The 14,469-nt window shown below is 38.7% G+C and overlaps 1 protein-coding gene across 10 annotated transcripts in view; it reads right to left on the reverse strand.

The window, feature by feature from the left end:
* The window catches only part of ZC3H12C (zinc finger CCCH-type containing 12C), a 72,002-nt gene that overhangs the window by 44,476 nt on the left and 13,057 nt on the right, over positions 1-14,469 (reverse strand). The window lies entirely within an intron of this gene.

The raw sequence follows: 14,469 nt of genomic DNA on the forward strand, positions 1-14,469 counted from the left end.
CATGAGGCTGAGAGCCAGTGACTGGCCCAAGGTCACCCAGTCAGCTTCGTGGATTCGAACCCTGGTCTCCCAGGTTGTAGTCCAACATCTTAACCACTACACCACACCATAAGTCACTGAAAATATAGCCTGCAGAGTTATCTCTACACTTCTAGACTCTTCTACCTTGAAGATATATATAAAAAATAATATATATAAAAGAATAAGATTTTAATATACCACATAAGAATTTGATAACTCAATCCAAGGTCCACTCATCGGTACATGAATACCGACTCATCGAGAAGTTCGGAGGGTAGTGACAAGATCCAGGGCCTTTTCGGTGGTGGCCCCCGAATTGTGGAATAGTCTCCCCGAGGAGGTACACCTGGCGCCTACGTTGATATCCTTTCGGCGCCAGGTTAAAACCTTCCTATTCTCCCAGGCATTTTAATGTATTTTAAATACGTTTTAATGTTTTGGTCTTTCTAATTTATTTTATTGTTGTTATATATTTGTATTTTATATTTTGTGATTGTTGGTTTATTGTATTATTTTATGTTGTACACCGCCCAGGGAGCCTTTGGCTAAGGGCGGTTTATAAATTAAATAAAATAAATAAAAAAAAATCATCTCCAAGAGCAGCTACTAAGATGCCATTGGAGGCTATTAAGCAGGTGATCACCACCCCCTGTTGCTTGTCCCTAGCATGTGTTAATCAGGAGATTCCATGTCTATGAGGTTGGGTTCCATGTTTAGCTATCATAGTTAGCAGCCATATCATTCTCCATTCATTATACAGATTTTTATTTTTATTTAGTATTGCCATGTGTAACTACAGGCTCTTTTCAGATGTTGGCCCTTTCCAACTCTACCATTCTATAATTCTATGCTCTAAAGTTGGATTCCTGCATTGAGCAAGGGGTTTGGACTCGATGGCCTTATAGGCCCCTTCCAACTCTACTATTCTATGATTCTATTTGACAAAAGCATTTTCATTAAAGGAGAAAGAAGTACTTCGGGAACTATTTTTTCTATAGCCAAAAAGCACATGAATAGTGTTTATAGTGCTTTCAGCATCCAGACATACACATGGTAACACACCTAAAAGCCTGACATTGGTAATATAACAGACAAAAGGAAGTACTTCTACAGACAAAAGGAAGTACTTCTTTACTCAGCGCATAGTTAAACTATGGAATTTGCTCCCACAAGATGCAGTAACGGCCACCAGCTTGGATGGCTTTAAAAGAAGATTAGACAAATTCATAGAGGACAGGGCTATCAATGGCTACTAGCCATGATGGCTGTGCTCTGCCACCCTAGTCAGAGGCAGCATGCTTCTGAAAACCAGTTGCCGGAAGCCTCAGGAGGGGAGAGTGTTCTTGCACTCGGGTCCTGCTTGCAGGCTTCCCCCAGGCACCTGGTTGGCCACTGTGAGAACAGGATGCTGGACTAGATGGGCCACTGGCCTCATCCAGCAGGCTCTTCTTATGTTCTTAATATAGTTATAAGCAGCCAACTATTTTATTTGAGAATGGCAAAAATAATTTAGAATCCAGATGGAAAGTTGACTCACACACAGCCCTTGTCATACAAGCCTATCAGCCTCTTGACACTCCCCACCACAATCATGGAATGATTAGAAGATTGTGAAAAGATGCAAATCTGAAAGTCATTTGCCAGAATGGCACCCCATGCAAGTGCCCATTCCCTGCACATCTAGCACAAAAATCTCAACTGCCACATTCTCCATTTGCTGCAGAGAACTTGGGTAAGAGACTCCCTGCCTTTGCATACGGAAAGGAGTGGTTTCTCTGTCTGTGTTGTGACCTTTAGAAGAAGGTACAAGCAAGGCTTTGTTGCATCCCTGCTGCGGTGTCCTTGGGCTAGCTACTGCCTCTCAGCCTAACCTACCTCACAGGGTTGTTCTGAGGATAAAACGGGGAGGAGGAAAACCACATGTGCTACCTTGAGCTCCTTGGAGGAAAGATGGGATACAAATGGAATTAATTTTTTAAAAAGCCTAACTTTTAAATATGTTAACATATTTAATATGTTAAATATGAGGCCCCAGAAATGCCAACAAGTTATGCAAGCTTGTGGAACGCTTCATAATTTATATAGCCTTTGAATTTCAAGATTTGAGCGTCTTTGAAACTACCTGATGCCTCAGAATGATTTTATGGGGACATAAAATGTAAAGGAAAGTGAATTTTTACAAGACAGAATTTAAAAATACTGTATTTCAGATTTTCATATTGCTGAGTATTATAATTTCTCCTATTTTTTCTTTCTCGTATGTCATTAACATGTTTGTTTGATCCTGGATCTTATTAGGATGCTAAACATCGTTTTTATTTATATTTATTTATTTGCTATTTTACTGAAAAATCAATAAAATTATTTTTTCAATGCTAAAAAAAGCACCTAGCATAAAGGCAGAGAAAACATTCATTTCATCTCTTGAACTGCAGAGAATTCAGAAGGAGGAAGGGATGGTTTTTTACTATGGGGAGGGGAGGGGTCAGTGGAGGCCACAAATAACGGCTAGCTATTACAGCAAACCAAAATGTTTTTTGGAGTTTTGGCCTTAGGCTACACCAGTAGATCTGCAATATCAGAATAACATCTGATACTACAATGCCTGCTTGTGGCACTGCGCTGGTGCAGCAGCTGATACAACCCAGCTTCAGTACTTCTTTGTTGCTGCAGCAATTTTAGGAGTGGGTCAGCAAGTCTCACCAAGTTCAACAGCACTGATCTGACTGATAAAACAAACATGGCAGCGTTAAATGGTTTCTAGATAATAACCTTACATTTAACAGTGTGCTTTTAATTCATAGCTTCAGAAATTCAAATCTCACTCTCTCTTGAAGACATTGGTCACCACCACTCAGATTTCCAACAAATGTTAAGCTTTCATGCACAACAGTCTAAAGCTTTCCCAGGTATTTAAACAAGTAGAGTCTGGTCTAGATTAATCAGTTAGGCAATCATGTTCTTTAAAAAACAAAATCTTAAGGATGAACATGTCATATTAATTTACAATTTAAAAACATGGAGAAAGACACACAAACCTGCTCTCCAAAAGGAAGCAGGAAGCAACACTTGGCAGATTTTAATTATTGCAGTAACTGGCACAGCAAACCCAGCACAACTAACACTCACATCTAATCCAATATTATTCTTCCACAATAGCCAGAGCAGATTGCCTCAGGTTAAAGCTTAATACTCTCCCCTCCCCGCCCCCTCCACTGCCTTTTTAGTAGTGCAGGGAGCTAGATTTTCTATGACCTCAGCTTTTATCAACAGGCCCTGAGGCAAAACTACTGTTCACCTCTGTGATCGTCCTGTAGTTGGAGGAAGTGAAAAGCACATTAACATAAGCTTGCAAAAATCCAAGAGCTGCCTAGTCATTCAAACTGAGAGTTTTACCTCAGTAACAAAATAGCTAGTGAAAAACATTCTTAGCAGAATTTTTGGTTGCAGAGAGAACATCAGAATATATATGCCTCAAAATAAAATCTCTGAATAAAAGAGTTGCCACCTCCCTCTCCCCTCCCTGGGCACAGAGCCTCCGTCCAGAAAAAAGGGGCAACCTACTGTTCAGCATGGTCATCGTATTGTTAAGAATGGCATGCAAGACGATGACTCAGTTCAGTGCTCTCCTTGGTAGGATCTGGACAGGCCAGGAATCTACAAGACTGATCCCCCACAGGGTAGAAGCTGCTTGACAGAAGTGGCCTCTTGGAACCAGGCCCCCTGAAGGTCTGGCACTAGCTCCTCACTCTCCATGCCATAGGGAATATTAACTTGATTAAAAAAAAATCAGATTAAACAAACCTTTTATACATTTCAGCAATAATGCAACGTGAAGTGGGGTTGTGGCGGTGCAAAGTGGCAGATTGTCCACCATACCCAAAGCCCTCTCAGCTTGCACCAGCCAGGACAGAATGGGAACTTGCCTTCTCCCAGCCATGCACAGATCTTGCTTTTTCTTTACTCCCCCTCCCTTGGTTGCAATGGGGATGGGGAAAAAGCTACACCAACACCAGGTTCAGGAAGATCCAAAGCTGACTGTATTCTGCACTTGCTCCACTCCCAGTACACCCAATTTTAGGCTCTAATGATGGCTACTGCCAGTGAAAGAACTGCTAGAAGCTGCAGAACTATCTGTGGGCATAGTGAGGGCCTCTGCAGTAGATGTGCCCTTACACTCCTTCCTAATCTCCTCCAGTCAGTTTACCCATGAAAAGGATTGCTCTACTGGAGTATCTTTAAAAAAAAACAAATAACCCAGTTTAAAATGAAATTTGGATTTAATATAATACAAACATACAAGCATATTGTTGTTATGTGCCTTCAAGTCGACTACAACTTATGGCGACCCTATGAATCAATGACCTCCAACAGCATCTGTCGTGAATCACCCTGTTCAGATCTTGTAAGCTCAGGTCTGTGGCTTCTTTTATGGAATCAATCCATCTCTCGTTTGGCCTTCCTCTTTTTCTACTCCCTTCTGTTTTTCCAAGCATTATTGTCTTTTCTAGCCAAACATGACTTCTCATGATGTGTCCAAAGTATGATAACCTCAGTTTCATCGTTTTAGCTTCTAGTGATAGTTCTGGTTTAATTTGTTCTAACACCCAATTATTTGTCTTTTTCGCGGTCCATGGTATGGGCAAAGCTCTTCTCCAACACCACATTTCAAATGAGTGGATTTTTCTCTTATCCACTTTTTTCACTGTCCAACTTTCACATCCATACATAGACATTGGAAATACCATGGTCTGAATGATCCTGACTTTAGTGTTCAGTGATACATCTTTGCATTTAAAGACCTTTGCTAGTTCTCTCATAAGTGCCCTCCCCAGTCCTAGTCTTCTTCTGATTTCTTGACTATTGTCTCCATTTTGGTTAATGACTGTGCTGAGGTATTGATAATCCTTGACAAGTTCAATGTCCTCATTGTCAACTTTAAAGTTACATAAATCTTCTGTTGTCATTACTTTAGTCTTTTTGACGTCCAGCTGTTAGTCCTGCACTTGTGCTTTCCTCTTTAACTTTCATCAGCATTCGTTTCAAATCATTACTGGTTTCTGCTTAGTAGTATAGTATCGTCTGCCTATCTGATATTTCTCCCTCCAGTTTTCACACCTCCTTCATTGTCCAATCCTGCTTTCCGTATATGTTCTGCATATAGATTAAACAAATAGGGTGATAAAATACACCCCTGTCTCACACCCTTTCCGATTGGGAACCAATCAGTTTCTCCATATTCTGTCCTTACAGTAGCCTCAGGACTGCGCATCAGGACAACCAGATTTCCTTTAAAGCATTCCATTTTTCTTTTACAGCATTCCATAGCTTTTCATGATCTACGCAGTCAAGTATATACTTATCTCTTAAAATTAAACCATGGCTTATTAAAAGCTATTCTTTATTGAAAAATCTACTTCTCTGACTGACTTTTGAGGTTACGCATGATAGAAATGACACAATGTCAGGTATATTTATTATCCTGAGCATTTTACTGGAGCAAGCAACCAGCCATCATGACAAGTACTAGGATCAAGGAGATGCCATGCTGTATATTACCCAGATCATTGACAGGTTTTTCATGAGTGCTCTTATGCTCCTATTTTATGTCCTCAGACTGAGTTCTGTAACATGTTCACAGTCTCAAAATACTTATATTTACAACTTCAGCAACCAAACAGCATGGAAATTTCAACACTATTTTGCTTGGCAACTACTAATCCTCATTCATAGAAAGTTCTGAGCAATTATATCCCCCAATCCTATGCTTGTTTACTTAGAAATACTTCAAACTATATGCATAGAATTGCAGCATCAGTAATCACAAGATAAATGATCTTAGACTGCAATCCAATACATGTCTACTCAGAAGTAAGCCCCATTGGGTTTAATGAGACTATTCTCAGGTAAGTGTGTATCGGATTGCAGCCTTACTTAGAATCCTTACAAGTGTTCAAGAACAGACAAGCAAAGATCTCTCTTGGTTTTTAAGCATATCTAATTCTGTAATGCATGTGAAAGTTTTCAGGTTATGTTCTGAAGTTGTAGGAGCTGTATTTAGTTCAAAATAGTGTGTTTTAATGGTTATACTAACTAGCAGAATAGATGCCTGTTCTGGAAACAAGCAAATTTCAAAATAGGAAACAACAGAAATCTATGAGTGAGATCAGCCAGAGAGCAGTTTTGAAGGAAGGCCTGGTCTACCAAACCTAAATTCAACACGCTATCTGCTGTGCTGCACCCATCCAGAGCATACACTGATAGTATCTGTTGTTTCTATAAATATGATATAAATATAGCAATGACCAAAAACTTGCTGAACCCTTCCCCGTTTCCCAACCAAGAATTGTCTCAGAGTTCTAATACAATAAGTAGTCACCCCTTTAGCTCAGAGTAAAACTGTCAGACAACTGTCAAGGAATACTTCCAAGTAAGTCCTCTTCAACAAATGATGTAAAACATGTATTTGGTAACCCTTTATGATCAACATTTACTTTTACTTTGAGTAAAAAATCTCCTTTGAAATAAATTCAGATTTAAGCTTTCTGATGTCTAGAAATACTTCCAACAAACCCAAACTTAAGCGGGAGGGGGGACACACATTTTTCCTATGAATTATACATATGCCCATTGCCATTCTAATACTTAAAATGATCATAAATGAGAGATTATACAAAACACATCTTTGTTAAGTTTATGCATAATAATCCATTTCTATCCAAGAATTATGCCAATTTTATTCAGATTCCCAAACTTTATCCTGCTATTTTCCATCACCAAATAAAGTATAAAAAGTATATATTAATTAGGGCGAGAGTCCTTCGAGAAAGCCATTAAAGCCATTTTTAGTACATCATTTAAGCATGCACAGACACTGCACTACCAACTTCAACCTCACAAATTCTGTCAAGGGTTCTCTCCCCGCATCTCCAGCTGCTCTTTTTTGCTTATGAATAGGAATACAAATATATATATATATATATATTTCTGATTATGGGCAGTAACATTAAAGTGTACAGCGCACTCAGGAAATTGCAGATTTTAGCTGTAAAGTGGATATATCTATTTTAACACACACTTATGGTATTCTTCAGAAAGAAAATTGTCACTGACATGCTAATCACCATTTCTCCTGCAGATCCCCCACATACTCTCCCTTATGCTCTGTCTGTGAAAAAATGAAATCATATGCAGTAAAGCTGGTGGAAAATTTTCCACTACTTAATTTGTCTGTGAAAAGAATCCACTTTAGAAATGCATTGTTTCATATAATTAATTTAGTAAAATAATGAATGTATGCAATGCAAGTTAAGATGGGCAACTAGAATACTTACAATACTTGTAATTTTTTTTGCCCAGGTGACTACCCCTAGGAAGCACATGTATGTGTACACACAGCTGTTTGGCCATTCTAAAATTAAAGGTTTCCATTACCATCTTTTTTCTTAGGCTAGACCTACTAAGGAGTAAACCTCATTCAGCTTAATGGGACTTGCTCTTGAATAAACATACATAAGATTGTGCTGTTACCATATGCTATTGAATACCATATGCTTAAAATATTTACAAATATTCCAATAAAAACAATTTCCAAAAGTGTGAATACAACACTTGGACCATATCAAATCCACTTTCAGAGCAATCGTAAGTGGAGTCGGGGAGGGGTGATTCCCCCCCCAATCAGTTTCACTAGATCAGCTCCAGGCTGGTGTAACTGAGGGATTTACAGGGTTTTGAATCTAGTGTATACAAGACTGTTGGGACCACACCCCAACTGGCGCCACTCCTGTCCACTGGCCTCCAACAATGAAAAAGCATCAACACACTATCCTAATCCCCTTCAACCATCAACACTAGAAAGTGAGAACTGTGTTCCTAATTGTATTTAATTAATTTTGATTCAAATTTTGCCTAAAACCCCAGATCCCTGATCATCATTGTATTTATACTGTTTCTAAGGTTCTAAATCTCTCAACTGAACTGTATATTTAAGACTATGTATAGAATATCTCATTGTTGAATAAACTATCATCAGCCATTTATAAATTTTCTCTGTAGAAACTTAGCACGCAAAATGACATTCAGAACATTATCACATTTGCTTTTATCTTTTATTCCCCTTCTCTTTGCTCTCAACTCAAGCATGCTTCTTAAAAAGTTCACACTTGTCATCTTCCTGACAATGATAAATGCATTCGGAATTCTTGCCCTCAAAACTGGAAATGGCAATTCAATTAACATCAATATATATTAATTTTTACAACATCTTGCACTGCTGAGAGATGACATTAAAGTGTTACTTTGCACAACCAATTCCCATCATCAACAGATGGTTTGTGGGCCAGTATTAATAAAAGCTGTTTCCTTCTTATTATGATGATGAAAAAAGAGTGTGGTGGGGTTTTTTTGTTTTACTTACCCATGGGAGAAGCCTACACATGTCTGAGTGCTCTTCAGCTGCAGCGAGATAAACAATTTAAGTGCTAAATGAAAGGCAAGATGTGTAGATCTTATCAAGATTTTAAGAGTACTTATCACCAGAAGCTGATGGGCTCTCTTGTTTTACAGGCAAATGAAATACAACTGTATATTAGCTTTAGCTAATGGTATATATGCCAATATGTGTATCATTTATGCAAGTAGTTCCTTGAATTCTGATCTAAAACTTCTGCTTTACTTTATGAAAAGTCTATCAATATTGTGGGAGGTCTCAACAAGACCAAGGGTGCTACCCCTCCCTCCAAAAAACTGTTTCTGCCCCCCCTCCCTCCAAAAAACTGTTTCTGCCCCCCCTCCCGCCTGGATGAATGTATGCTGATTGATGAGAGAGTATGGAAGAGAAGTTATTAACCTGTTTGGTGTGAGAGCCCATAACCTGACCACTGTAGTACATCTGTTAGAAACCTCGAGGCTGGGTTACTGCAATATGCTCTAAGTGGGGCTGCCCTTGGCCCTGGTTTGGAAGCTTCACTTGGTGCAAATGTGGCAGCCAGACTGATGATGGGGGCACATAGCCAATAACCTGTGAAACCACTCTTAAAACATTTGTACTAGCTGCCCATCCAATACGGAGCCAGGTTCAAGGTCCTTGCATTAATTTACAAAGCCCTGAACAACTTTGGTCTAGGGTATCTTAGGGACTGCCTGAACCTTTATATACCAGCTCGATCACTGAGATCATCAGCAGGAGCCGCTTTGAACACCCCCCAAGTTGGCGAGGCTCATTTAACACTGACATGAAATTGAGCCTTCAGTGTCATTGGCCCAGTTCTCTGGAGTGTTCTACCAACAGAGATTCAGCAAGTGCCTTCTGTTTTAACCTTGAAATGCTTGCTGAATATCTTTCTGTTCCGCCAGGTTCACACAGGCAATTACAAGGGATGTCTTTTTACAATAGTTTACATTTGTTTTTATTGTATTTTAATGGTTGTTACTGTATGGCTTTTTTATTTGTTGTAAATTGCTTTGATATTTTAAAAATGAAATAGCGGTATTCAAATATATTTATAAATAAATAAAATAATGGTGGCGATAAGGCCATTTTGGTTGAGAAACAGAGGGAGTGTGTCTGCACTACCCCAGGTGAGAGATGGGGTGAAGCCTCTGGATGGGTAACAATTCAATCTTGGACCCAAACTATTGGAAATAGATTCATCATCTGGAGCATACTGATGTTTTATATGCAACTTTTTAATTTCTATGTTAAGCATTATTCTCTCTCCTATTTAGCTTTAAGATGTGAAATTAGATTAGCATATTTGTACTGTATTATACAAACTAGTGTGGACTGATTGTTTTGTGTGTATGCATTTTAAAATTTTTGTTATTTCAAATTGTTTCTAATATATATACTTGAACTGTTATATTTATTGTTCACTTGATATACTGTGAGCAACTTTGGGCACAATTGCATGGAAAAGTGGCATATAAATAAACAAATACAAAGTGGTGAATATTATCATTTTATCATCCCACACTGTTGGCAGGTCCCAGACTTTGCATTCTTTTTGTGTCATATTTCTGGAACCTAAGAGAATAGCATAAAATCTTATTGCAAGAAACTGCTTTTTTTTAGTATCTTAAAGTAGAAATCAGCATCAAACACGAAATCAGTTTTGAATCTGGAATGGGGCTTATCACCCAACTATCTTCTCTAGTCTGTCCATTATCCAGTAAAAGTCTGTTTTAGTTTTCTATTTAGGTTCAGGGCTAACCTCAAACTGGTTTCTACCAAGTCATGGTTCTGCACATTGGAAGTCTGCCTTCTGTACATGCTCCCTCCATCCCTCTCTAGAGCTATTTCCCCTCAAATCCCTTTCCCAGTAATAATAATGAATTTTCAAAAACACATACGCCAATGAAATTAACCAATAACAAAAGCCAGGTTTCTGCATAACCAGGGATTGCAAACCTAATTCAAACCTTGGTTTCAACCCTGGTTTACAAGGGAACCTTACTTTGTGTTGCCTATGGTCTGCATCAGTGGACATTTAATGAGCTGGTACCTGAATATGCTCATCTTCCTCTTCCTTTTGCATCATGTCTCACAGATTGCAAGCCACTATTATAAAATGTAAATCACCTTCAGTGATTTGGCAAAATCTGCCAGAACAGCATCTGATACACTCTTCACAGGGATCTATGTGTTTGGAAGTATCCAAAATAACAAATGTTTCTTATCTCCATAAATGCTCAATTTAACAGACTTCTGCATACACTTTGCTCTCTGCAAGGTGGTAAGGTTTTAAAAACAAAGCAGGAACACACAGACTGACTGACAGCAGACAGGCAAGTAAAATGTTTAGCAGGCAGTAATTTTGTGTACTTATTTTGCAAAACTACCCTAAGATATGTGGGGGTGGGGAGTTGAATACAGCCAGGGAGATGGATCCTGACATCTCTAAAAACCCCAGGCCACTTTGACAGGAGGCAGGGCTGCCCACCAGTCAATGACCTGATATTACCATGACATCGAGTGAAGTACTTCCCTTTCTAGACCAGCTTGTAGTAGGGATTGGCTCAACTTGGGAGTTCCCAAGCACAGCTGATCTCAACCAGGGCTTGCATTTGGCACCAAGCTTAAAAGGCACTTTAAGGCTCTTGATTTTTCCCTTGCCACTGTGGCTTTACCTGCCTCCCAGGACAAATAATGTCCCCTGCCAGGTCTAATTTGGTCCACGGGCAAAAGGTTCTCATGTCTGATACGGCAGGTACAAGCACTGTAGATAATCATCTGCACCTTGAAAATATGACCAGAAACATGTCAACTGCAATCCTATACCTACTTGGAAGTAAGCCAATTGAACTCAGTGGGGCTTCCTTCTGAATGTATAGGATTGCACTGAAAGAGGTTTACCATGAAATTTACTCCTTGCCTGGTTGTTTAGAATATGCAACAATCCTCCCCAGGTGAGTAGTCAAGACATATTGATATTGATGGAGCTATAATTTTTTGCACAGGAAAGGAGAACTACCACTGAAAAATTTTTATTGTGAAAAATATAAATTATTAGTATAATAATTTTATTATATTACTTTATTCATTATAATATAGTAATTTTCCATGTTAAGGAAGAAGTCAGTAGTGCCTTGTAGGAAACTGGTTTTGAACATGACATACAGGTCTCAAGATTTATTTATTTAGTATTTAAAATATTTCTATCCCGCCGTTCTACCCTATAATAGGGCACTCAAGATAGTGACATGAAGGGAAATGTGTTCATTAGAATTATAGAATAGATTTGGAAGGAGCCCAAGGCCACTGAGTTCAACCCCCTGCTCAATGCAAGAATCCGACTTAAAGCATACAAGACAGGTGGCTGTCCACCTACCTCTTGAATGCCTCCAATACTGGACAGTCCACCCCCTCCCTAGGAAATTGGTTCCATTGTTGTACTGCTCTAACAGTTAGGAAGTTTTGCCCGATGTTCATCTGAAATCTGGCTTCCTGTAACGTCAGCCCATTATTCCAAGTCCCATTAAGGCATTAATGTCCAAGATAATAGGCTGTCCAAAATTACCTGATCATGGATTTAGGAAATAGGAAAAACCTAATGAGTAGACAATCATGCATAGGATTATGCTGTTAATGGCTGCCTGCCTGCTAGTTTCCAGGCATTTCAAGGAAGATGCATGGAACATGATAGTTGAATAATTTGACTGTTATCAGCTGGGACCTTAACAAGAGTTTATTGATTTTTTGCAGACTATAAACTAAAGATTCTGCATGACCTATGGTATTATTGCCCCATTAAGAACTTTAGAATGTTTCCTCATCGTCAGACTTATTTACCAAATTTAATTCAGCATCTGATGAAGTAGGCTGTCATCTATGAAAACAGATGGCATTTTACGATAAAAAGCCTCTAAAAAGTTAGTCAAGTTGCCATCAAACATATTTCTTTCTCTTTGTTGAAAATATAGATTTAGTAAAGTGCCAAAAGGTGAAATCCAGAGTGTTAATTTTACCTGCAAACAAACAGAAAAAAATGTTCTCTCAACCCCTAAATTGTACTGAAATCCATAAAACATAAATACCTCTATATTTTGAGTTTCCAACAATACTTGTATATATATCCCTCTCCAACAACCTACCACTTAAGTTTGTGAACTAAATAAAAATGATGGAGTTTATATTTTCCATCAATTCAGCTGAACCATTAATATTTATTGAAATGTTCCAAGAGTTATGATTAACAAGTAATTCAGTTAAACTCCAAAATTTGTTAAGCAGCCAAATTGCAGCCCCTTGACAACAATAGAGATGCAAATGCATTGGTTGGAAAACCATTCCCAGTTATATGTCCTACCTAAGAGCTCTGGAAGAAAAAAAATACTCAAGATGTTTACAATGAATTTATTTCTGGAAGTATTCCCTATATACTACTCTTCTACAATTAATCCCCATCTATCCTTCTTGGTTACTGGGCTCATACAGAAACCTGTTCTAATAACAACCGAGAGACAATTTTTTTCCAATTACCATTAAGAATTATCAAAAGAAATTAGAAAATACAGTCAGAACAACTAATTACATTTTTAAAGCATCTTGGTAAATGATAGGGCAATTGCCATAAGTCTTTGCTAACTCAGGGCCTTGATCCACTTAGATCACCACTGTATAAACCACAAAGATACTGGGTTTTCCCCTTCACCAGCTCTTCTATAATACATTTACATATCAATTATGCACATATAGTACTTTCAATGCTAGCATAGGCTCCTTCCTTCTACATATCAGATGTTCTCACTTCTCACCAAGCTGATTTCAGGGCAGGCAAATTATCCTACTGGAACCTGGTACCTCATTCTCTGGAGGTCCATCAAACTGAACTTGAAAGAATGATCTTGTGGGAACATATGGGCTATCAATTACTATAGGGAAACAAAGTGTAGGTTGTGCAGATGAATTTTCCTGTAAAAGTAGGTCATAAGCCAAGAGGAAATAAGGTAGTTGATATGCTTTCGCTGAAGCTTATGCAAAATACATTTGTATCTTCTTTTGCAGGGGAGGAAATTGAAAGTTTACCACAAATAAAAATAATCTGGACGGCACAAAGTGTGAATCAACTTTACTTTCACAATGGATGACAGTTTTTTGTTTTAATCAAAAAGTTTAAAATAGAAAATAAGTTTCCTGGCCAACAAGCTGCTGATTTTCTTACACTTCAAACACCAACCCTGATCTAGCAGCAGCCATTCCAAGAGGCTATAGCAAAAGGAGAGATAGTAATGCAAAGCATCTTCATTGGCTCAGCTGAGAGTCCAGCAACTTTTGGCTCCATCCCTCCTTGAACTCTTTCTGTTCCAAGTGGTTGTTATATAGGGGTGTAGTTGTCCAGGGACTCGGCAGTCTTAGACCCCTTACTTTTTTGGGAGCCAGGTCCCAGTAGGGTCCCTATGTCTCCAGCATCCTACAAGTCAATCAACAGAAAAGTGTAGCGTGTTGGCCATTGAGAAGAAGCTTCTAACATGCTTCCTTGTCCTTTCCTCCTGATTGGAGCCCGTCAGAGTAAAAGGAGGTGAGTCAGCCATTGAGAAGACTCTTCTCAGTAGCTTACATGCTCCCCTTTCATACTGATTGGCTCCTAGGGAGATAAACATGTAAAAACTGAATTCAGTAATTCTAGTAATATCTCTGACAGTGAGAAAGGACAGTCCAATGATGATAATGATAGAGAAGCAGTATTTAAGCCTGGCAAGATTATTCTATAATCTTAGAAGGTTGTATCATCTTAGAAGGTGGTGGTTGTGAGGGTGGTGATGGCTATCATGCAGGAACCCTGCACTTCTCAATTTGTCACTACACGACTATTGTTACAAGAACCTCATAAGTAAGAACTAGTGCCTGAATTTGTTTCCCCCCCCTCCTTTCCAATCTCTTTTCTTTTTGTGTCATGTTTTTTAGATTGCAAACCCAAGGGCAGGGACTTCCCCAGAGCAGCTTAC

Source organism: Rhineura floridana, chromosome 5 (assembly GCF_030035675.1).
Source record: "Rhineura floridana isolate rRhiFlo1 chromosome 5, rRhiFlo1.hap2, whole genome shotgun sequence".
Lineage (NCBI taxonomy): Eukaryota > Metazoa > Chordata > Lepidosauria > Squamata > Rhineuridae > Rhineura > Rhineura floridana.